The 22,445-nt window shown below is 51.3% G+C and overlaps 24 pseudogenes; all 24 read right to left on the bottom strand.

Annotated features, from left to right (window-relative positions):
* Positions 1–3: 3 nt before the first annotated feature.
* LOC141053038 (5S ribosomal RNA) lies at positions 4–122 on the bottom strand (annotated as a pseudogene).
* A 273-nt stretch (positions 123–395) lies between these two features.
* Positions 396–514, bottom strand: LOC141057145 (5S ribosomal RNA; annotated as a pseudogene).
* A 273-nt stretch (positions 515–787) lies between these two features.
* LOC141055439 (5S ribosomal RNA) lies at positions 788–906 on the bottom strand (annotated as a pseudogene).
* Positions 907–1,179: 273 nt separating this feature from the next.
* LOC141057138 (5S ribosomal RNA) lies at positions 1,180–1,298 on the bottom strand (annotated as a pseudogene).
* Positions 1,299–2,723: 1,425 nt separating this feature from the next.
* LOC141053031 (5S ribosomal RNA) lies at positions 2,724–2,842 on the bottom strand (annotated as a pseudogene).
* A 469-nt stretch (positions 2,843–3,311) lies between these two features.
* On the bottom strand, positions 3,312–3,430 carry LOC141053018 (5S ribosomal RNA; annotated as a pseudogene).
* Positions 3,431–3,507: 77 nt separating this feature from the next.
* LOC141053014 (5S ribosomal RNA) lies at positions 3,508–3,626 on the bottom strand (annotated as a pseudogene).
* Positions 3,627–3,899: 273 nt separating this feature from the next.
* Positions 3,900–4,018, bottom strand: LOC141057130 (5S ribosomal RNA; annotated as a pseudogene).
* Positions 4,019–4,683: 665 nt separating this feature from the next.
* LOC141051801 (5S ribosomal RNA) lies at positions 4,684–4,802 on the bottom strand (annotated as a pseudogene).
* A 273-nt stretch (positions 4,803–5,075) lies between these two features.
* On the bottom strand, positions 5,076–5,194 carry LOC141055792 (5S ribosomal RNA; annotated as a pseudogene).
* A 273-nt stretch (positions 5,195–5,467) lies between these two features.
* Positions 5,468–5,586, bottom strand: LOC141053010 (5S ribosomal RNA; annotated as a pseudogene).
* Positions 5,587–6,055: 469 nt separating this feature from the next.
* LOC141057116 (5S ribosomal RNA) lies at positions 6,056–6,174 on the bottom strand (annotated as a pseudogene).
* A 1,041-nt stretch (positions 6,175–7,215) lies between these two features.
* Positions 7,216–7,334, bottom strand: LOC141053006 (5S ribosomal RNA; annotated as a pseudogene).
* Positions 7,335–7,410: 76 nt separating this feature from the next.
* LOC141058686 (5S ribosomal RNA) lies at positions 7,411–7,529 on the bottom strand (annotated as a pseudogene).
* A 665-nt stretch (positions 7,530–8,194) lies between these two features.
* Positions 8,195–8,313, bottom strand: LOC141055788 (5S ribosomal RNA; annotated as a pseudogene).
* A 273-nt stretch (positions 8,314–8,586) lies between these two features.
* Positions 8,587–8,705, bottom strand: LOC141052998 (5S ribosomal RNA; annotated as a pseudogene).
* Positions 8,706–9,174: 469 nt separating this feature from the next.
* LOC141058951 (5S ribosomal RNA) lies at positions 9,175–9,293 on the bottom strand (annotated as a pseudogene).
* A 77-nt stretch (positions 9,294–9,370) lies between these two features.
* Positions 9,371–9,489, bottom strand: LOC141052991 (5S ribosomal RNA; annotated as a pseudogene).
* A 76-nt stretch (positions 9,490–9,565) lies between these two features.
* Positions 9,566–9,684, bottom strand: LOC141058330 (5S ribosomal RNA; annotated as a pseudogene).
* Positions 9,685–11,313: 1,629 nt separating this feature from the next.
* On the bottom strand, positions 11,314–11,432 carry LOC141052983 (5S ribosomal RNA; annotated as a pseudogene).
* Positions 11,433–11,509: 77 nt separating this feature from the next.
* LOC141052976 (5S ribosomal RNA) lies at positions 11,510–11,628 on the bottom strand (annotated as a pseudogene).
* A 273-nt stretch (positions 11,629–11,901) lies between these two features.
* On the bottom strand, positions 11,902–12,020 carry LOC141057114 (5S ribosomal RNA; annotated as a pseudogene).
* A 273-nt stretch (positions 12,021–12,293) lies between these two features.
* Positions 12,294–12,412, bottom strand: LOC141055781 (5S ribosomal RNA; annotated as a pseudogene).
* Positions 12,413–12,685: 273 nt separating this feature from the next.
* LOC141052968 (5S ribosomal RNA) lies at positions 12,686–12,804 on the bottom strand (annotated as a pseudogene).
* Positions 12,805–22,445: the final 9,641 nt, after the last annotated feature.

Raw genomic sequence — 22,445 nt, 5'->3', positions numbered from 1 at the left:
AAATGTCAACAGGACCAGGGATTCCCAGCCAGTCTCCCATGCCGGTACTGGCCCGGCCTCAAGCTGCTTAGCGGCTGCGATCTGACGAGGGCATGCATATTCAGCTTAGAATGGCCGTTGACGGAAGCGTGTCATCTCTGACGTTCTTTTCAAGAAGGATAAACTCGGAAGGGCAAGCTTGGAAAAAAAATGTACAAAATGTCAACAGGACCAGGGATTCCCAGCCAGTCTCCTATGCCGGTACTGGCCCGGCCTCAAGCTGCTTAGCGGCTGCGATGTGACGAGGGAATGCATATTCAGCTTAGAATGGCCGTTGACGGACGCGTGCCATCTCTGACGTTCTTTTCAAGAAGGATAAACTCGGAAGGGCAAGCTTGGAAAAAAAACGTACAAAATGTCAACAGGACCAGGGATTCCCAGCCAGTCTCCCATGCCGGTACTGGCCCGGCCTCAAGCTGCTTAGTGGCTGCGATCTGACGAGGGCAGGCATATTCAGCTTAGAATGGCCGTTGACAGAAGCGTGCCATCTCTGACGTTTTTTTCAAGAAGGATAAACTCGGAAGGGCAAGCTTGGAAAAAAAACGTACAAAATGTCAACAGGACCAGGGATTCCCAGCCAGTCTCCCATGCCGGTACTGGCCCGGCCTCCGGCTGCTTAGCGGCTGCGATCTGATGAGGGCATGCATATTCAGCTTAGAAGGGCCATTGACGGAAGTGTGCCATCTCTGACGTTCTTTTCAAGAAGGATAAACTCGGAAGGGCAAGCTTGGAAATAAAACGTACAAAATGTCAACAGGACCAGGGATTCCCAGCCAGTCTCCCATGCTGGTACTGGCCCGGCCTCAAGCTGCTTAGCAGCTGCGATCTGACGAGGGCATGCATATTCAGCTTAGAATGGCCGTTGACGGAAGTGTGCCATCTCTGACGTTTTTTTCAAGAAGGATAAACTCGGAAGGGCAAGCTTGGAAATAAAACGTACAAAATGTTAACAGGACCAGGGATTCCCAGTCAGTCTCCCATGCCGGTACTGGCCCGGCCTCAGGCTGCTTAGCAGCTGCGATCTGACGAGGGCATGCATATTTAGCTTAGAATGGCCATTGACGGAAGTGTGCAATCTCTGACGTTCTTTTCAAGAAGGATAAACTCGGAAGGGCAAGCTTGGAAATAAAACGTACAAAATGTCAACAGGACCAGGGATTCCCAGCCAGTCTCCCATGCCGGTACTGGCCCGGCCTCAAGCTGCTTAGTGGCTGCGATCTGACGAGGGCAGGCATATTCAGCTTAGAATGGCCGTTGACAGAAGCGTGCCATCTCTGACGTTTTTTTCAAGAAGGATAAACTCGGAAGGGCAAGCTTGGAAAAAAAACGTACAAAATGTCAACAGGACCAGGGATTCCCAGCCAGTCTCCCATGCCGGTACTGGCCCGGCCTCTGGCTGCTTAGCAGCTGCGATCTGATGAGGGCATGCATATTCAGCTTAGAAGGGCCATTGACGGAAGTGTGCCATCTCTGACGTTCTTTTCAAGAAGGATAAACTCGGAAGGGCAAGCTTGGAAATAAAACGTACAAAATGTCAACAGGACCAGGGATTCCCAGCCAGTCTCCCATGCTGGTACTGGCCCGGCCTCAAGCTGCTGCGATCTGACGAGGGCATGCATATTCAGCTTAGAATGGCCGTTGACGGAAGCGTGCCATCTCTGACGTTCTTTTCAAGAAGGATAAACTCGGAAGGGCAAGCTTGGAAAAAAAACGTACAAAATGTCAACAGGACCAGGGATTCCCAGCCAGTCTCCCATGCCGGCACTGGCCCGGCCTCAAGCTGCTTAGCAGCTGCGATCTGACGAGGGCATGCATATTCAGCTTAGAATGGCCGTTGACGGAAGCGTGCCATCTCTGACGTTTTTTTCAAGAAGGATAAACTCGGAAGGGCAAGCTTGGAAAAAAAACGTACAAAATGTCAACAGGACCAGGGATTCCCAGCCAGTCTCCCATGCCGGTACTGGCCCAGCCTCAAGCTGCTTAGCGGCTGCGATCTGACGAGGGCATGCATATTCAGCTTAGAATGGCCGTTGACGGAAGCGTGCCATCTCTGACGTTTTTTTCAAGAAGGATAAACTCGGAAGGGCAAGCTTGGAAATAAAACGTACAAAATGTCAACAGGACCAGGGATTCCCAGCCAGTCTCCCATGCCGGTACTGGCCCGGCCTCAAGCTGCTGCGATCTGACGAGGGCATGCATATTCAGCTTAGAATGGCCGTTGACGGAAGCGTGCCATCTCTGACGTTCTTTTCAAGAAGGATAAACTCGGAAGGGCAAGCTTGGAAAAAAAACATTCAAAATGTCAACAGGACCAGGGATTCCCAGCCAGTCTCCCATGCCGTTACTGGCCCGGCCTCAAGCTGCTTAGCGGCTGCGATCTGACGAGGGAATGCATATTCAGCTTAGAATGGCCGTTGACAGAAGCGTGCCATCTCTGACGTTCTTTTCAAGAAGGATAAACTCGGAAGGGCAAGCTTGGAAATAAAACGTACAAAATGTCAACAGGACCAGGGATTCCCAGCCAGTCTCCCATGCCGGTACTGGCCCGGCCTCAAGCTGCTGCGATGTGACGAGGGCATGCATATTCAGCTTAGAATGGCCGTTGACGGAAGCGTGCCATCTCTGACGTTCTTTTCAAGAAGGATAAACTCGGAAGGGCAAGCTTGGAAAAAAAACGTACAAAATGTCAACAGGACCAGGGATTCCCAGCCAGTCTCCCATGCCGGTACTGGCCCGGCCTCAAGCTGCTTAGCGGCTGCGATCTGACGAGGGCATGCATATTCAGCTTAGAATGGCCGTTGACGGAAGCGTGCCATCTCTGACGTTCTTTTCAAGAAGGATAAACTCGGAAGGGCAAGCTTGGAAATAAAACGTACAAAATGTCAACAGGACCAGGGATTCCCAGCCAGTCTCCCATGCTGGTACTGGCCCGGCCTCAAGCTGCTTAGCGGCTGCGATCTGACGAGGGCATGCATATTCATCTTAGAATGGCCGTTGACGGAAGCGTGCCATCTCTGACGTTCTTTTCAAGAAGGATAAACTCGGAAGGGCAAGCTTGGAAAAAAAATGTACAAAATGTCAACAGGACCAGGGATTCCCAGCCAGTCTCCTATGCCGGTACTGGCCCGGCTTCAAGCTGCTTAGCGGCTGCGATGTGACGAGGGAATGCATATTCAGCTTAGAATGGCCGTTGACGGACGCGTGCCATCTCTGACGTTCTTTTCAAGAAGGATAAACTCGGAAGGGCAAGCTTGGAAAAAAAACATACAAAATGTCAACAGGACCAGGGATTCCCAGCCAGTCTCCCATGCCGGTACTGGCCCGGCCTCAAGCTGCTTAGCGGCTGCGATCTGACGAGGGCATGCATATTCAGCTTAGAATGGCCGTTGACGGAAGCGTGCCATCTCTGACGTTCTTTTCAAGAAGGATAAACTCGGAAGGGCAAGCTTGGAAATAAAACGTACAAAATGTCAACAGGACCAGGGATTCCCAGCCAGTCTCCCATGCCGGTACTGGCCCGGCCTCAAGCTGCTTAGCGGCTGCGATCTGACGAGGGCATGCATATTCAGCTTAGAATGGCCGTTGACGGAAGCGTGTCATCTCTGACGTTCTTTTCAAGAAGGATAAACTCGGAAGGGCAAGCTTGGAAAAAAAATGTACAAAATGTCAACAGGACCAGGGATTCCCAGCCAGTCTCCTATGCCGGTACTGGCCCGGCCTCAAGCTGCTTAGCGGCTGCGATGTGACGAGGGAATGCATATTCAGCTTAGAATGGCCGTTGACGGACGCGTGCCATCTCTGACGTTCTTTTCAAGAAGGATAAACTCGGAAGGGCAAGCTTGGAAAAAAAACGTACAAAATGTCAACAGGACCAGGGATTCCCAGCCAGTCTCCCATGCCGGTACTGGCCCGGCCTCAAGCTGCTTAGTGGCTGCGATCTGACGAGGGCAGGCATATTCAGCTTAGAATGGCCGTTGACAGAAGCGTGCCATCTCTGACGTTTTTTTCAAGAAGGATAAACTCGGAAGGGCAAGCTTGGAAAAAAAACGTACAAAATGTCAACAGGACCAGGGATTCCCAGCCAGTCTCCTATGCCGGTACTGGCCCGGCCTCAAGCTGCTTAGCGGCTGCGATGTGACGAGGGAATGCATATTCAGCTTAGAATGGCCGTTGACGGAAGCGTGCCATCTCTGACGTTCTTTTCAAGAAGGATAAACTCGGAAGGGCAAGCTTGGAAAAAAAATGTACAAAATGTCAACAGGACCAGGGATTCCCAGCCAGTCTCCTATGCCGGTACTGGCCCGGCTTCAAGCTGCTTAGCAGCTGCGATGTGACGAGGGAATGCATATTCAGCTTAGAATGGCCGTTGACGGACGCGTGCCATCTCTGACGTTCTTTTCAAGAAGGATAAACTCGGAAGGGCAAGCTTGGAAAAAAAACATACAAAATGTTAACAGGACCAGGGATTCCCAGCCAGTCTCCCATGCCGGTACTGGCCCGGCCTCAAGCTGCTTAGCGGCTGCGATCTGACGAGGGAATGCATATTCAGCTTAGAATGGCCGTTGACGGACGCGTGCCATCTCTGACGTTCTTTTCAAGAAGGATAAACTCGGAAGGGCAAGCTTGGAAAAAAAACGTACAAAAGGTCAACAGGACCAGGGATTCCCAGCCAGTCTCCCATGCCGGTACTGGCCCGGCCTCAAGCTGCTTAGTGGCTGCGATCTGACGAGGGCAGGCATATTCAGCTTAGAATGGCCGTTGACAGAAGCGTGCCATCTCTGACGTTTTTTTCAAGAAGGATAAACTCGGAAGGGCAAGCTTGGAAAAAAAACGTACAAAATGTCAACAGGACCAGGGATTCCCAGCCAGTCTCCCATGCCGGTACTGGCCCGGCCTCCGGCTGCTTAGCGGCTGCGATCTGATGAGGGCATGCATATTCAGCTTAGAAGGGACATTGACGGAAGTGTGCCATCTCTGACGTTCTTTTCAAGAAGGATAAACTCGGAAGGGCAAGCTTGGAAATAAAACGTACAAAATGTCAACAGGACCAGGGATTCCCAGCCAGTCTCCCATGCCGGTACTGGCCCGGCCTCAAGCTGCTTAGCAGCTGCGATCTGACGAGGGCATGCATATTCAGCTTAGAATGGCCGTTGACGGAAGTGTGCCATCTCTGACGTTTTTTTCAAGAAGGATAAACTCGGAAGGGCAAGCTTGGAAATAAAACGTACAAAATGTTAACAGGACCAGGGATTCCCAGCCAGTCTCCCATGCCGGTACTGGCCCGGCCTCAGGCTGCTTAGCAGCTGCGATCTGACGAGGGCATGCATATTTAGCTTAGAATGGCCATTGACGGAAGTGTGCAATCTCTGACGTTCTTTTCAAGAAGGATAAACTCGGAAGGGCAAGCTTGGAAATAAAACGTACAAAATGTCAACAGGACCAGGGATTCCCAGCCAGTCTCCCATGCCGGTACTGGCCCGGCCTCAAGCTGCTTAGCGGCTGCGATCTGACGAGGGCATGCATATTCAGCTTAGAATGGCCGTTGACGGAAGCGTGCCATCTCTGACGTTCTTTTCAAGAAGGATAAACTCGGAAGGGCAAGCTTGGAAATAAAACGTACAAAATGTCAACAGGACGAGGGATTCCCAGCCAGTCTCCCATGCTGGTACTGGCCCAGCCTCAAGCTGCTTAGCGGCTGCGATCTGACGAGGGCATGCATATTCATCTTAGAATGGCCGTTGACGGAAGCGTGCCATCTCTGACGTTCTTTTCAAGAAGGATAAACTCGGAAGGGCAAGCTTGGAAAAAAAATGTACAAAATGTCAACAGGACCAGGGATTCCCAGCCAGTCTCCTATGCCGGTACTGGCCCGGCTTCAAGCTGCTTAGCGGCTGCGATGTGACGAGGGAATGCATATTCAGCTTAGAATGGCCGTTGACGGACGCGTGCCATCTCTGACGTTCTTTTCAAGAAGGATAAACTCGGAAGGGCAAGCTTGGAAAAAAAACGTACAAAATGTCAACAGGACCAGGGATTCCCAGCCAGTCTCCCATGCCGGTACTGGCCCGGCCTCAAGCTGCTTAGTGGCTGCGATCTGACGAGGGCAGGCATATTCAGCTTAGAATGGCCGTTGACAGAAGCGTGCCATCTCTGACGTTTTTTTCAAGAAGGATAAACTCGGAAGGGCAAGCTTGGAAAAAAAACGTACAAAATGTCAACAGGACCAGGGATTCCCAGCCAGTCTCCCATGCCGGTACTGGCCCGGCCTCTGGCTGCTTAGCGGCTGCGATCTGATGAGGGCATGCATATTCAGCTTAGAAGGGCCATTGACGGAAGTGTGCCATCTCTGACGTTCTTTTCAAGAAGGATAAACTCGGAAGGGCAAGCTTGGAAATAAAACGTACAAAATGTCAACAGGACCAGGGATTCCCAGCCAGTCTCCCATGCTGGTACTGGCCCGGCCTCAAGCTGCTGCGATCTGACGAGGGCATGCATATTCAGCTTAGAATGGCCGTTGACGGAAGCGTGCCATCTCTGACGTTCTTTTCAAGAAGGATAAACTCGGAAGGGCAAGCTTGGAAAAAAAACGTACAAAATGTCAACAGGACCAGGGATTCCCAGCCAGTCTCCCATGCCGGCACTGGCCCGGCCTCAAGCTGCTTAGCAGCTGCGATCTGACGAGGGCATGCATATTCAGCTTAGAATGGCCGTTGACGGAAGTGTGCCATCTCTGACGTTTTTTTCAAGAAGGATAAACTCGGAAGGGCAAGCTTGGAAATAAAACGTACAAAATGTCAACAGGACCAGGGATTCCCAGCCAGTCTCCCATGCCGGTACTGGCCCGGCCTCAAGCTGCTGCGATCTGACGAGGGCATGCATATTCAGCTTAGAATGGCCGTTGACGGAAGTGTGCCATCTCTGACGTTCTTTTCAAGAAGGATAAACTCGGAAGGGCAAGCTTGGAAAAAAAACATTCAAAATGTCAACAGGACCAGGGATTCCCAGCCAGTCTCCCATGCCGGTACTGGCCCGGCCTCAAGCTGCTTAGCGGCTGCGATCTGACGAGGGAATGCATATTCAGCTTAAAATGGCCGTTGACAGAAGCGTGCCATCTCTGACGTTCTTTTCAAGAAGGATAAACTCGGAAGGGCAAGCTTGGAAATAAAACGTACAAAATGTCAACAGGACCAGGGATTCCCAGCCAGTCTCCCATGCCGGTACTGGCCCGGCCTCAAGCTGCTTAGCGGCTGCGATCTGACGAGGGCATGCATATTCAGCTTAGAATGGCCGTTGACGGAAGCGTGCCATCTCTGACGTTTTTTTCAAGAAGAATAAACTCGGAAGGGCAAGCTTGGAAAAAAACGTACAAAATGTCAACAGGACCAGGGATTCCCAGCCAGTCTCCCATGCCAGTACTGCCCCGGCCTCAAGCTGCTTAGCGGCTGCGATCTGACGAGGGCATGCATATTCAGCTTAGAATGGCCGTTGACGGAAGCGTGTCATCTCTGATGTTCTTTTCAAGAAGGATAAACTCGGAAGGGCAAGCTTGGAAAAAAAATGTACAAAATGTCAACAGGACCAGGGATTCCCAGCCAGTCTCCTATGCCGGTACTGGCCCGGCCTCAAGCTGCTTAGCGGCTGCGATGTGACGAGGGAATGCATATTCAGCTTAGAATGGCCGTTGACGGACGCGTGCCATCTCTGACGTTCTTTTCAAGAAGGATAAACTCGGAAGGGCAAGCTTGGAAAAAAAACGTACAAAATGTCAACAGGACCAGGGATTCCCAGCCAGTCTCCCATGCCGGTACTGGCCCGGCCTCAAGCTGCTCAGTGGCTGCGATCTGACAAGGGCAGGCATATTCAGCTTAGAATGGCCGTTGACAGAAGCATGCCATCTCTGACGTTTTTTTCAAGAAGGATAAACTCGGAAGGGCAAGCTTGGAAAAAAAACGTACAAAATGTCAACAGGACCAGGGATTCCCAGCCAGTCTCCCATGCCGGTACTGGCCCGGCCTCCGGCTGCTTAGCGGCTGCGATCTGATGAGGGCATGCATATTCAGCTTAGAAGGGCCATTGACGGAAGTGTGCCATCTCTGACGTTCTTTTCAAGAAGGATAAACTCGGAAGGGCAAGCTTGGAAATAAAACGTACAAAATGTCAACAGGACCAGGGATTCCCAGCCAGTCTCCCATGCCGGTACTGGCCCGGCCTCAAGCTGCTTAGCAGCTGCGATCTGACGAGGGCATGCATATTCAGCTTAGAATGGCCGTTGACAGAAGTGTGCCATCTCTGACGTTTTTTTCAAGAAGGATAAACTCGGAAGGGCAAGCTTGGAAATAAAACGTACAAAATGTTAACAGGACCAGGGATTCCCAGCCAGTCTCCCATGCCGGTACTGGCCCGGCCTCAGGCTGCTTAGCAGCTGCGATCTGACGAGGGCATGCATATTTAGCTTAGAATGGCCATTGACGGAAGTGTGCAATCTCTGACGTTCTTTTCAAGAAGGATAAACTCGGAAGGGCAAGCTTGGAAATAAAACGTACAAAATGTCAACAGGACCAGGGATTCCCAGCCAGTCTCCCATGCCGGTACTGGCCCGGCCTCAAGCTGCTTAGCGGCTGCGATCTGACGAGGGCATGCATATTCAGCTTAGAATGGCCGTTGACGGAAGCGTGCCATCTCTGACGTTCTTTTCAAGAAGGATAAACTCGGAAGGGCAAGCTTGGAAATAAAACGTACAAAATGTCAACAGGACCAGGGATTCCCAGCCAGTCTCCCATGCTGGTACTGGCCCAGCCTCAAGCTGCTTAGCGGCTGCGATCTGACGAGGGCATGCATATTCATCTTAGAATGCCCGTTGATGGAAGCGTGCCATCTCTGACGTTCTTTTCAAGAAGGATAAACTCGGAAGGGCAAGCTTGGAAAAAAAATGTACAAAATGTCAACAGGACCAGGGATTCCCAGCCAGTCTCCTATGCCGGTACTGGCCCGGCTTCAAGCTGCTTAGCGGCTGCGATGTGACGAGGGAATGCATATTCAGCTTAGAATGGCCGTTGACGGACGCGTGCCATCTCTGACGTTCTTTTCAAGAAGGATAAACTCGGAAGGGCAAGCTTGGAAAAAAAACGTACAAAATGTCAACAGGACCAGGGATTCCCAGCCAGTCTACCATGCCGGTACTGGCCCGGCCTCAAGCTGCTTAGTGGCTGCGATCTGACGAGGGCAGGCATATTCAGCTTAGAATGGCCGTTGACAGAAGCGTGCCATCTCTGACGTTCTTTTCAAGAAGGATAAACTCGGAAGGGCAAGCTTGGAAATAAAACGTACAAAATGTCAACAGGACCAGGGATTCCCAGCCAGTCTCCCATGCCGGTACTGGCCCGGCCTCAAGCTGCTTAGCGGCTGCGATCTGACGAGGGCATGCATATTCAGCTTAGAATGGCCGTTGACGGAAGCGTGCCATCTCTGACGTTTTTTTCAAGAAGAATAAACTCGGAAGGGCAAGCTTGGAAAAAAACGTACAAAATGTCAACAGGACCAGGGATTCCCAGCCAGTCTCCCATGCCAGTACTGCCCCGGCCTCAAGCTGCTTAGCGGCTGCGATCTGACGAGGGCAGGCATATTCAGCTTAGAATGGCCGTTGACGGAAGCGTGCCATCTCTGACGTTTTTTTCAAGAAGGATAAACTCGGTAGGGCAAGCTTGGAAAAAAAACGTACAAAATGTCAACAGGACCAGGGATTCCCAGCCAGTCTTCCATGCCGGTACTGGCCCGGCCTCAGGCTGCTTAGCAGCTGCGATCTGACGAGGGCATGCATATTTAGCTTAGAATGGCCATTGACGGAAGTGTGCAATCTCTGACGTTCTTTTCAAGAAGGATAAACTCGGAAGGGCAAGCTTGGAAATAAAACGTACAAAATGTCAACAGGACCAGGGATTCCCAGCCAGTCTCCCATGCCGGTACTGGCCCGGCCTCAAGCTGCTGCGATCTGACAAGGGCATGCATATTCAGCTTAGAATGGCCATTGACGGAAGTGTGCCATCTCTGACGTTCTTTTCAAGAAGGATAAACTCGGAAGGGCAAGCTTGGAAAAAAAACGTACAAAATGTCAACACGACCAGGGATTCCCAGCCAGTCTCCCATGCCAGTACTGGCCCAGCCTCAAGCTGCTTAGCGGCTGCAATCTGACAAGGGCATGCATATTCAGCTTAGAATGGCCATTAACGGAAGTGTGCCATCTCTGACGTTCTTTTCAAGAAGGATAAACTCGGAAGGGCAAGCTTGGAAATAAAACGTACAAAATGTCAACAGGACCAGGGATTCCCAGCCAGTCTCCCATGCCGGTACTGGCCCGGCCTCAAGCTGCTTAGCGGCTGCAATCTGACGAGGGCATGCATATTCAGCTTAGAATGGCCGTTGACAGAAGCGTGCCATCTCTGACGTTTTTTTCAAGAAGGATAAACTCGGAAGGGCAAGCTTGGAAATAAAACATACAAAATGTTAACAGGACCAGGGATTCCCAGCCAGTCTCCCATGCCGGTACTGGCCCAGCCTCAAGCTGCTTAGCAGCTGCAATCTGACAAGGGCATGCATATTCAGCTTAGAATGGCCGTTGACAGGAGCGTGCCCTCTCTGACGTTCTTTTCAAGAAGGATAAACTCGGAAGGGTAAGCTTGGAAATAAAACGTACAAAATGTCAACAGGACCAGGGATTCCCAGCCAGTCTCCCATGCCGGTACTGGCCCGGCCTCAAGCTGCTGCGATGTGACGAGGGCATGCATATTCAGCTTAGAATGGCCGTTGACGGAAGCGTGCCATCTCTGACGTTCTTTTCAAGAAGGATAAACTCGGAAGGGCAAGCTTGGAAATAAAACGTACAAAATGTCAACAGGACCAGGGATTCCCAGCCAGTCTCCCATGCTGGTACTGGCCCGGCCTCAAGCTGCTTAGCGGCTGCGATCTGACGAGGGCATGCATATTCATCTTAGAATGGCCGTTGACGGAAGCGTGCCATCTCTGACGTTCTTTTCAAGAAGGATAAACTCGGAAGGGCAAGCTTGGAAAAAAAATGTAAAAAATGTCAACAGGACCAGGGATTCCCAGCCAGTCTCCTATGCCGGTACTGGCCCGGCTTGAAGCTGCTTAGCTGCTGCGATGTGACGAGGGAATGCATATTCAGCTTAGAATGGCCGTTGACGGACGCGTGCCATCTCTGACGTTCTTTTCAAGAAGGATAAACTCGGAAGGGCAAGCTTGGAAAAAAAACATACAAAATGTCAACAGGACCAGGGATTCCCAGCCAGTCTCCCATGCCGGTACTGGCCCGGCCTCAAGCTGCTTAGCGGCTGCGATCTGACGAGGGCATGCATATTCAGCTTAGAATGGCCGTTGACGGAAGCGTGCCATCTCTGACGTTCTTTTCAAGAAGGATAAACTCGGAAGGGCAAGCTTGGAAATAAAACGTACAAAATGTCAACAGGACCAGGGATTCCCAGCCAGTCTCCCATGCCGGTACTGGCCCGGCCTCAAGCTGCTTAGCGGCTGCGATCTGACGAGGGCATGCATATTCAGCTTAGAATGGCCGTTGACGGAAGCGTGTCATCTCTGACGTTCTTTTCAAGAAGGATAAACTCGGAAGGGCAAGCTTGGAAAAAAAATGTACAAAATGTCAACAGGACCAGGGATTCCCAGCCAGTCTCCTATGCCGGTACTGGCCCGGCCTCAAGCTGCTTAGCGGCTGCGATGTGACGAGGGAATGCATATTCAGCTTAGAATGGCCGTTGACGGACGCGTGCCATCTCTGACGTTCTTTTCAAGAAGGATAAACTCGGAAGGGCAAGCTTGGAAAAAAAACGTACAAAATGTCAACAGGACCAGGGATTCCCAGCCAGTCTCCCATGCCGGTACTGGCCCGGCCTCAAGCTGCTTAGTGGCTGCGATCTGACGAGGGCAGGCATATTCAGCTTAGAATGGCCGTTGACAGAAGCGTGCCATCTCTGACGTTTTTTTCAAGAAGGATAAACTCGGAAGGGCAAGCTTGGAAAAAAAACGTACAAAATGTCAACAGGACCAGGGATTCCCAGCCAGTCTCCCATGCCGGTACTGGCCCGGCCTCCGGCTGCTTAGCGGCTGCGATCTGATGAGGGCATGCATATTCAGCTTAGAAGGGCCATTGACGGAAGTGTGCCATCTCTGACGTTCTTTTCAAGAAGGATAAACTCGGAAGGGCAAGCTTGGAAATAAAACGTACAAAATGTCAACAGGACCAGGGATTCCCAGCCAGTCTCCCATGCCGGTACTGGCCCGGCCTCAAGCTGCTTAGCAGCTGCGATCTGACGAGGGCATGCATATTCAGCTTAGAATGGCCGTTGACGGAAGTGTGCCATCTCTGACGTTTTTTTCAAGAAGGATAAACTCGGAAGGGCAAGCTTGGAAATAAAACGTACAAAATGTTAACAGGACCAGGGATTCCCAGCCAGTCTCCCATGCCGGTACTGGCCCGGCCTCAGGCTGCTTAGCAGCTGCGATCTGACGAGGGCATGCATATTTAGCTTAGAATGGCCATTGACGGAAGTGTGCAATCTCTGACGTTCTTTTCAAGAAGGATAAACTCGGAAGGGCAAGCTTGGAAATAAAACGTACAAAATGTCAACAGGACCAGGGATTCCCAGCCAGTCTCCCATGCCGGTACTGGCCCGGCCTCAAGCTGCTTAGCGGCTGCGATCTGACGAGGGCATGCATATTCAGCTTAGAATGGCCGTTGACGGAAGCGTGCCATCTCTGACGTTCTTTTCAAGAAGGATAAACTCGGAAGGGCAAGCTTGGAAATAAAACGTACAAAATGTCAACAGAACGAGGGATTCCCAGCCAGTCTCCCATGCTGGTACTGGCCCAGCCTCAAGCTGCTTAGCGGCTGCGATCTGACGAGGGCATGCATATTCATCTTAGAATGGCCGTTGACGGAAGCGTGCCATCTCTGACGTTCTTTTCAAGAAGGATAAACTCGGAAGGGCAAGCTTGGAAAAAAAATGTACAAAATGTCAACAGGACCAGGGATTCCCAGCCAGTCTCCTATGCCGGTACTGGCCCGGCTTCAAGCTGCTTAGCGGCTGCGATGTGACGAGGGAATGCATATTCAGCTTAGAATGGCCGTTGACGGACGCGTGCCATCTCTGACGTTCTTTTCAAGAAGGATAAACTCGGAAGGGCAAGCTTGGAAAAAAAACGTACAAAATGTCAACAGGACCAGGGATTCCCAGCCAGTCTCCCATGCCGGTACTGGCCCGGCCTCAAGCTGCTTAGTGGCTGCGATCTGACGAGGGCAGGCATATTCAGCTTAGAATGGCCGTTGACAGAAGTGTGCCATCTCTGACGTTTTTTTCAAGAAGGATAAACTCGGAAGGGCAAGCTTGGAAAAAAAACGTACAAAATGTCAACAGGACCAGGGATTCCCAGCCAGTCTCCCATGCCGGTACTGGCCCGGCCTCTGGCTGCTTAGCGGCTGCGATCTGATGAGGGCATGCATATTCAGCTTAGAAGGGCCATTGACGGAAGTGTGCCATCTCTGACGTTCTTTTCAAGAAGGATAAACTCGGAAGGGCAAGCTTGGAAATAAAACGTACAAAATGTCAACAGGACCAGGGATTCCCAGCCAGTCTCCCATGCTGGTACTGGCCCGGCCTCAAGCTGCTGCGATCTGACGAGGGCATGCATATTCAGCTTAGAATGGCCGTTGACGGAAGCGTGCCATCTCTGACGTTCTTTTCAAGAAGGATAAACTCGGAAGGGCAAGCTTGGAAAAAAAACGTACAAAATGTCAACAGGACCAGGGATTCCCAGCCAGTCTCCCATGCCGGCACTGGCCCGGCCTCAAGCTGCTTAGCAGCTGCGATCTGACGAGGGCATGCATATTCAGCTTAGAATGGCCGTTGACGGAAGCGTGCCATCTCTGACGTTTTTTTCAAGAAGGATAAACTCGGAAGGGCAAGCTTGGAAAAAAAACGTACAAAATGTCAACAGGACCAGGGATTCCCAGCCAGTCTCCCATGCCGGTACTGGCCCAGCCTCAAGCTGCTTAGCGGCTGCGATCTGACGAGGGCAGGCATATTCAGCTTAGAATGGCCGTTGACGGAAGCGTGCCATCTCTGACGTTTTTTTCAAGAAGGATAAACTCGGAAGGGCAAGCTTGGAAATAAAACGTACAAAATGTCAACAGGACCAGGGATTCCCAGCCAGTCTCCCATGCCGGTACTGGCCCGGCCTCAAGCTGCTGCGATCTGACGAGGGCATGCATATTCAGCTTAGAATGGCCGTTGACGGAAGCGTGCCATCTCTGACGTTCTTTTCAAGAAGGATAAACTCGGAAGGGCAAGCTTGGAAAAAAAACATTCAAAATGTCAACAGGACCAGGGATTCCCAGCCAGTCTCCCATGCCGGTACTGGCCCGGCCTCAAGCTGCTTAGCGGCTGCGATCTGACGAGGGAATGCATATTCAGCTTAGAATGGCCGTTGACAGAAGCGTGCCATCTCTGACGTTCTTTTCAAGAAGGATAAACTCGGAAGGGCAAGCTTGGAAATAAAACGTACAAAATGTCAACAGGACCAGGGATTCCCAGCCAGTCTCCCATGCCGGTACTGGCCCGGCCTCAAGCTGCTTAGCGGCTGCGATCTGACGAGGGCATGCATATTCAGCTTAGAATGGCCGTTGACGGAAGCGTGCCATCTCTGACGTTTTTTTCAAGAAGAATAAACTCGGAAGGGCAAGCTTGGAAAAAAACGTACAAAATGTCAACAGGACCAGGGATTCCCAGCCAGTCTCCCATGCCAGTACTGCCCCGGCCTCAAGCTGCTTAGCGGCTGCGATCTGACGAGGGCAGGCATATTCAGCTTAGAATGGCCGTTGACGGAAGCGTGCCATCTCTGACGTTTTTTTCAAGAAGGATAAACTCGGTAGGGCAAGCTTGGAAAAAAAACGTACAAAATGTCAACAGGACCAGGGATTCCCAGCCAGTCTTCCATGCCGGTACTGGCCCGGCCTCAGGCTGCTTAGCAGCTGCGATCTGACGAGGGCATGCATATTTAGCTTAGAATGGCCATTGACGGAAGTGTGCAATCTCTGACGTTCTTTTCAAGAAGGATAAACTCGGAAGGGCAAGCTTGGAAATAAAACGTACAAAATGTCAACAGGACCAGGGATTCCCAGCCAGTCTCCCATGCCGGTACTGGCCCGGCCTCAAGCTGCTGCGATCTGACAAGGGCATGCATATTCAGCTTAGAATGGCCATTGACGGAAGTGTGCCATCTCTGACGTTCTTTTCAAGAAGGATAAACTCGGAAGGGCAAGCTTGGAAAAAAAACGTACAAAATGTCAACACGACCAGGGATTCCCAGCCAGTCTCCCATGCCAGTACTGGCCCAGCCTCAAGCTGCTTAGCGGCTGCAATCTGACAAGGGCATGCATATTCAGCTTAGAATGGCCATTGACGGAAGTGTGCCATCTCTGACGTTCTTTTCAAGAAGGATAAACTCGGAAGGGCAAGCTTGGAAATAAAACGTACAAAATGTCAACAGGACCAGGGATTCCCAGCCAGTCTCCCATGCCGGTACTGGCCCGGCCTCAAGCTGCTTAGCGGCTGCAATCTGACGAGAGCATGCATATTCAGCTTAGAATGGCCGTTGACAGAAGCGTGCCATCTCTGACGTTTTTTTCAAGAAGGATAAACTCGGAAGGGCAAGCTTGGAAATAAAACATACAAAATGTTAACAGGACCAGGGATTCCCAGCCAGTCTCCCATGCCGGTACTGGCCCGGCCTCAAGCTGCTTAGCAGCTGCAATCTGACAAGGGCATGCATATTCAGCTTAGAATGGCCGTTGACAGGAGCGTGCCATCTCTGACGTTCTTTTCAAGAAGGATAAACTCGGAAGGGCAAGCTTGGAAATAAAACGTACAAAATGTCAACAGGACCAGGGATTCCCAGCCAGTCTCCCATGCCGGTACTGGCCCGGCCTCAAGCTGCTGCGATGTGACGAGGGAATGCATATTCAGCTTAGAATGGCCGTTGACGGAAGCGTGCCATCTCTGACGTTCTTTTCAAGAAGGATAAACTCGGAAGGGCAAGCTTGGAAAAAAAACGTACAAAATGTCAACAGGACCAGGGATTCCCAGCCAGTCTCCCATGCCGGTACTGGCCCGGCCTCAAGCTGCTTAGCGGCTGCGATCTGACGAGGGCATGCATATTCAGCTTAGAATGGCCGTTGACGGAAGCGTGCCATCTCTGACGTTCTTTTCAAGAAGGATAAACTCGGAAGGGCAAGCTTGGAAATAAAACGTACAAAATGTCAACAGGACCAGGGATTCCCAGCCAGTCTCCCATGCTGGTACTGGCCCGGCCTCAAGCTGCTTAGCGGCTGCGATCTGACGAGGGCATGCATATTCATCTTAGAATGGCCGTTGACGGAAGCGTGCCATCTCTGACGTTCTTTTCAAGAAGGATAAACTCGGAAGGGCAAGCTTGGAAAAAAAATGTACAAAATGTCAACAGGACCAGGGATTCCCAGCCAGTCTCCTATGCCGGTACTGGCCCGGCTTCAAGCTGCTTAGCGGCTGCGATGTGACGAGGGAATGCATATTCAGCTTAGAATGGCCGTTGACGGACGCGTGCCATCTCTGACGTTCTTTTCAAGAAGGATAAACTCGGAAGGGCAAGCTTGAAAAAAAAACATACAAAATGTCAACAGGACCAGGGATTCCCAGCCAGTCTCCCATGCCGGTACTGGCCCGGCCTCAAGCTGCTTAGCGGCTGCGATCTGACGAGGGCATGCATATTCAGCTTAGAATGGCCGTTGACGGAAGCGTGCCATCTCTGACGTTCTTTTCAAGAAGGATAAACTCGGAAGGGCAAGCTTGGAAATAAAACGTACAAAATGTCAACAGGACCAGGGATTCCCAGCCAGTCTCCCATGCCGGTACTGGCCCGGCCTCAAGCTGCTTAGCGGCTGCGATCTGACGAGGGCATGCATATTCAGCTTAGAATGGCCGTTGACGGAAGCGTGTCATCTCTGACGTTCTTTTCAAGAAGGATAAACTCGGAAGGGCAAGCTTGGAAAAAAAATGTACAAAATGTCAACAGGACCAGGGATTCCCAGCCAGTCTCCTATGCCGGTACTGGCCCGGCCTCAAGCTGCTTAGCGGCTGCGATGTGACGAGGGAATGCATATTCAGCTTAGAATGGCCGTTGACGGACGCGTGCCATCTCTGACGTTCTTTTCAAGAAGGATAAACTCGGAAGGGCAAGCTTGGAAAAAAAACGTACAAAATGTCAACAGGACCAGGGATTCCCAGCCAGTCTCCCATGCCGGTACTGGCCCGGCCTCAAGCTGCTCAGTGGCTGCGATCTGACGAGGGCAGGCATATTCAGCTTAGAATGGCCGTTGACAGAAGCATGCCATCTCTGACGTTTTTTTCAAGAAGGATAAACTCGGAAGGGCAAGCTTGGAAAAAAAACGTACAAAATGTCAACAGGACCAGGGATTCCCAGCCAGTCTCCCATGCCGGTACTGGCCCGGCCTCCGGCTGCTTAGCGGCTGCGATCTGATGAGGGCATGCATATTCAGCTTAGAAGGGCCATTGACGGAAGTGTGCCATCTCTGACGTTCTTTTCAAGAAGGATAAACTCGGAAGGGCAAGCTTGGAAATAAAACGTACAAAATGTCAACAGGACCAGGGATTCCCAGCCAGTCTCCCATGCCGGTACTGGCCCGGCCTCAAGCTGCTTAGCAGCTGCGATCTGACGAGGGCATGCATATTCAGCTTAGAATGGCCGTTGACGGAAGTGTGCCATCTCTGACGTTTTTTTCAAGAAGGATAAACTCGGAAGGGCAAGCTTGGAAATAAAACGTACAAAATGTTAACAGGACCAGGGATTCCCAGCCAGTCTCCCATGCCGGTACTGGCCCGGCCTCAGACTGCTTAGCAGCTGCGATCTGACGAGGGCATGCATATTTAGCTTAGAATGGCCATTGACGGAAGTGTGCAATCTCTGACGTTCTTTTCAAGAAGGATAAACTCGGAAGGGCAAGCTTGGAAATAAAACGTACAAAATGTCAACAGGACCAGGGATTCCCAGCCAGTCTCCCATGCCGGTACTGGCCCGGCCTCAAGCTGCTTAGCGGCTGCGATCTGACGAGGGCATGCATATTCAGCTTAGAATGGCCGTTGACGGAAGCGTGCCATCTCTGACGTTCTTTTCAAGAAGGATAAACTCGGAAGGGCAAGCTTGGAAATAAAACGTACAAAATGTCAACAGGACCAGGGATTCCCAGCCAGTCTCCCATGCTGGTACTGGCCCAGCCTCAAGCTGCTTAGCGGCTGCGATCTGACGAGGGCATGCATATTCATCTTAGAATGGCCGTTGAGGGAAGCGTGCCATCTCTGACGTTCTTTTCAAGAAGGATAAACTCGGAAGGGCAAGCTTGGAAAAAAAATGTACAAAATGTCAACAGGACCAGGGATTCCCAGCCAGTCTCCTATGCCGGTACTGGCCCGGCTTCAAGCTGCTTAGCGGCTGCGATGTGACGAGGGAATGCATATTCAGCTTAGAATGGCCGTTGACGGACGCGTGCCATCTCTGACGTTCTTTTCAAGAAGGATAAACTCGGAAGGGCAAGCTTGGAAAAAAAACGTACAAAATGTCAACAGGACCAGGGATTCCCAGCCAGTCTCCCATGCCGGTACTGGCCCGGCCTCAAGCTGCTTAGTGGCTGCGATCTGACGAGGGCAGGCATATTCAGCTTAGAATGGCCGTTGACAGAAGCGTGCCATCTCTGACGTTTTTTTCAAGAAGGATAAACTCGGAAGGGCAAGCTTGGAAAAAAAACGTACAAAATGTCAACAGGACCAGGGATTCCCAGCCAGTCTCCCATGCCGGTACTGGCCCGGCCTCTGGCTGCTTAGCGGCTGCGATCTGATGAGGGCATGCATATTCAGCTTAGAAGGGCCATTGACGGAAGTGTGCCATCTCTGACGTTCTTTTCAAGAAGGATAAACTCGGAAGGGCAAGCTTGGAAATAAAACGTACAAAATGTCAACAGGACCAGGGATTCCCAGCCAGTCTCCCATGCTGGTACTGGCCCGGCCTCAAGCTGCTGCGATCTGACGAGGGCATGCATATTCAGCTTAGAATGGCCGTTGACGGAAGCGTGCCATCTCTGACGTTCTTTTCAAGAAGGATAAACTCGGAAGGGCAAGCTTGGAAAAAAAACGTACAAAATGTCAACAGGACCAGGGATTCCCAGCCAGTCTCCCATGCCGGCACTGGCCAGGCCTCAAGCTGCTTAGCAGCTGCGATCTGACGAGGGCATGCATATTCAGCTTAGAATGGCCGTTGACGGAAGCGTGCCATCTCTGACGTTTTTTTCAAGAAGGATAAACTCGGAAGGGCAAGCTTGGAAAAAAAACGTACAAAATGTCAACAGGACCAGGGATTCCCAGCCAGTCTCCCATGCCGGTACTGGCCCAGCCTCAAGCTGCTTAGCGGCTGCGATCTGACGAGGGCATGCATATTCAGCTTAGAATGGCCGTTGACGGAAGCGTGCCATCTCTGACGTTTTTTTCAAGAAGGATAAACTCGGAAGGGCAAGCTTGGAAATAAAACGTACAAAATGTCAACAGGACCAGGGATTCCCAGCCAGTCTCCCATGCCGGTACTGGCCCGGCCTCAAGCTGCTGCGATCTGACGAGGGCATGCATATTCAGCTTAGAATGGCCGTTGACGGAAGCGTGCCATCTCTGACGTTCTTTTCAAGAAGGATAAACTCGGAAGGGCAAGCTTGGAAAAAAAACATTCAAAATGTCAACAGGACCAGGGATTCCCAGCCAGTCTCCCATGCCGGTACTGGCCCGGCCTCAAGCTGCTTAGCGGCTGCGATCTGACGAGGGAATGCATATTCAGCTTAGAATGGCCGTTGACAGAAGCGTGCCATCTCTGACGTTCTTTTCAAGAAGGATAAACTCGGAAGGGCAAGCTTGGAAATAAAACGTACAAAATGTCAACAGGACCAGGGATTCCCAGCCAGTCTCCCATGCCGGTACTGGCCCGGCCTCAAGCTGCTTAGCGGCTGCGATCTGACGAGGGCATGCATATTCAGCTTAGAATGGCCGTTGACGGAAGCGTGCCATCTCTGACGTTTTTTTCAAGAAGAATAAACTCGGAAGGGCAAGCTTGGAAAAAAACGTACAAAATGTCAACAGGACCAGGGATTCCCAGCCAGTCTCCCATGCCAGTACTGCCCCGGCCTCAAGCTGCTTAGCGGCTGCGATCTGACGAGGGCAGGCATATTCAGCTTAGAATGGCCGTTGACGGAAGCGTGCCATCTCTGACGTTTTTTTCAAGAAGGATAAACTCGGTAGGGCAAGCTTGGAAAAAAAACGTACAAAATGTCAACAGGACCAGGGATTCCCAGCCAGTCTTCCATGCCGGTACTGGCCCGGCCTCAGGCTGCTTAGCAGCTGCGATCTGACGAGGGCATGCATATTTAGCTTAGAATGGCCATTGACGGAAGTGTGCAATCTCTGACGTTCTTTTCAAGAAGGATAAACTCGGAAGGGCAAGCTTGGAAATAAAACGTACAAAATGTCAACAGGACCAGGGATTCCCAGCCAGTCTCCCATGCCGGTACTGGCCCGGCCTCAAGCTGCTGCGATCTGACAAGGGCATGCATATTCAGCTTAGAATGGCCATTGACGGAAGTGTGCCATCTCTGACGTTCTTTTCAAGAAGGATAAACTCGGAAGGGCAAGCTTGGAAAAAAAACGTACAAAATGTCAACACGACCAGGGATTCCCAGCCAGTCTCCCATGCCAGTACTGGCCCAGCCTCAAGCTGCTTAGCGGCTGCAATCTGACAAGGGCATGCATATTCAGCTTAGAATGGCCATTAACGGAAGTGTGCCATCTCTGACGTTCTTTTCAAGAAGGATAAACTCGGAAGGGCAAGCTTGGAAATAAAACGTACAAAATGTCAACAGGACCAGGGATTCCCAGCCAGTCTCCCATGCCGGTACTGGCCCGGCCTCAAGCTGCTTAGCGGCTGCAATCTGACGAGGGCATGCATATTCAGCTTAGAATGGCCGTTGACAGAAGCGTGCCATCTCTGACGTTTTTTTCAAGAAGGATAAACTCGGAAGGGCAAGCTTGGAAATAAAACATACAAAATGTTAACAGGACCAGGGATTCCCAGCCAGTCTCCCATGCCGGTACTGGCCCAGCCTCAAGCTGCTTAGCAGCTGCAATCTGACAAGGGCATGCATATTCAGCTTAGAATGGCCGTTGACAGGAGCGTGCCCTCTCTGACGTTCTTTTCAAGAAGGATAAACTCGGAAGGGTAAGCTTGGAAATAAAACGTACAAAATGTCAACAGGACCAGGGATTCCCAGCCAGTCTCCCATGCCTGTAATGGCCCGGCCTCAAGCTGCTGCGATGTGACGAGGGCATGCATATTCAGCTTAGAATGGCCGTTGACGGAAGCGTGCCATCTCTGACGTTCTTTTCAAGAAGGATAAACTCGGAAGGGCAAGCTTGGAAAAAAAACGTACAAAATGTCAACAGGACCAGGGATTCCCAGCCAGTCTCCCATGCCGGTACTGGCCCGGCCTCAAGCTGCTTAGCGGCTGCGATCTGACGAGGGCATGCATATTCAGCTTAGAATGGCCGTTGACGGAAGCGTGCCATCTCTGACGTTCTTTTCAAGAAGGATAAACTCGGAAGGGCAAGCTTGGAAATAAAACGTACAAAATGTCAACAGGACCAGGGATTCCCAGCCAGTCTCCCATGCTGGTACTGGCCCGGCCTCAAGCTGCTTAGCGGCTGCGATCTGACGAGGGCATGCATATTCATCTTAGAATGGCCGTTGACGGAAGCGTGCCATCTCTGACGTTCTTTTCAAGAAGGATAAACTCGGAAGGGCAAGCTTGGAAAAAAAATGTACAAAATGTCAACAGGACCAGGGATTCCCAGCCAGTCTCCTATGCCGGTACTGGCCCGGCTTCAAGCTGCTTAGCGGCTGCGATGTGACGAGGGAATGCATATTCAGCTTAGAATGGCCGTTGACGGACGCGTGCCATCTCTGACGTTCTTTTCAAGAAGGATAAACTCGGAAGGGCAAGCTTGGAAAAAAAACATACAAAATGTCAACAGGACCAGGGATTCCCAGCCAGTCTCCCATGCCGGTACTGGCCCGGCCTCAAGCTGCTTAGCGGCTGCGATCTGACGAGGGCATGCATATTCAGCTTAGAATGGCCGTTGACGGAAGCGTGCCATCTCTGACGTTCTTTTCAAGAAGGATAAACTCGGAAGGGCAAGCTTGGAAATAAAACGTACAAAATGTCAACAGGACCAGGGATTCCCAGC

This window comes from Dendrobates tinctorius, unplaced genomic scaffold, assembly GCF_039654945.1.
Source record: "Dendrobates tinctorius isolate UK_male_01 unplaced genomic scaffold, ASM3965494v1 ptg000011l, whole genome shotgun sequence".
Taxonomy (NCBI): Eukaryota; Metazoa; Chordata; class Amphibia; order Anura; family Dendrobatidae; genus Dendrobates; species Dendrobates tinctorius.
The sequence above is the reverse complement of the archived record's forward strand: the minus strand, read 5'-3'. Positions and strand labels throughout refer to the sequence as shown.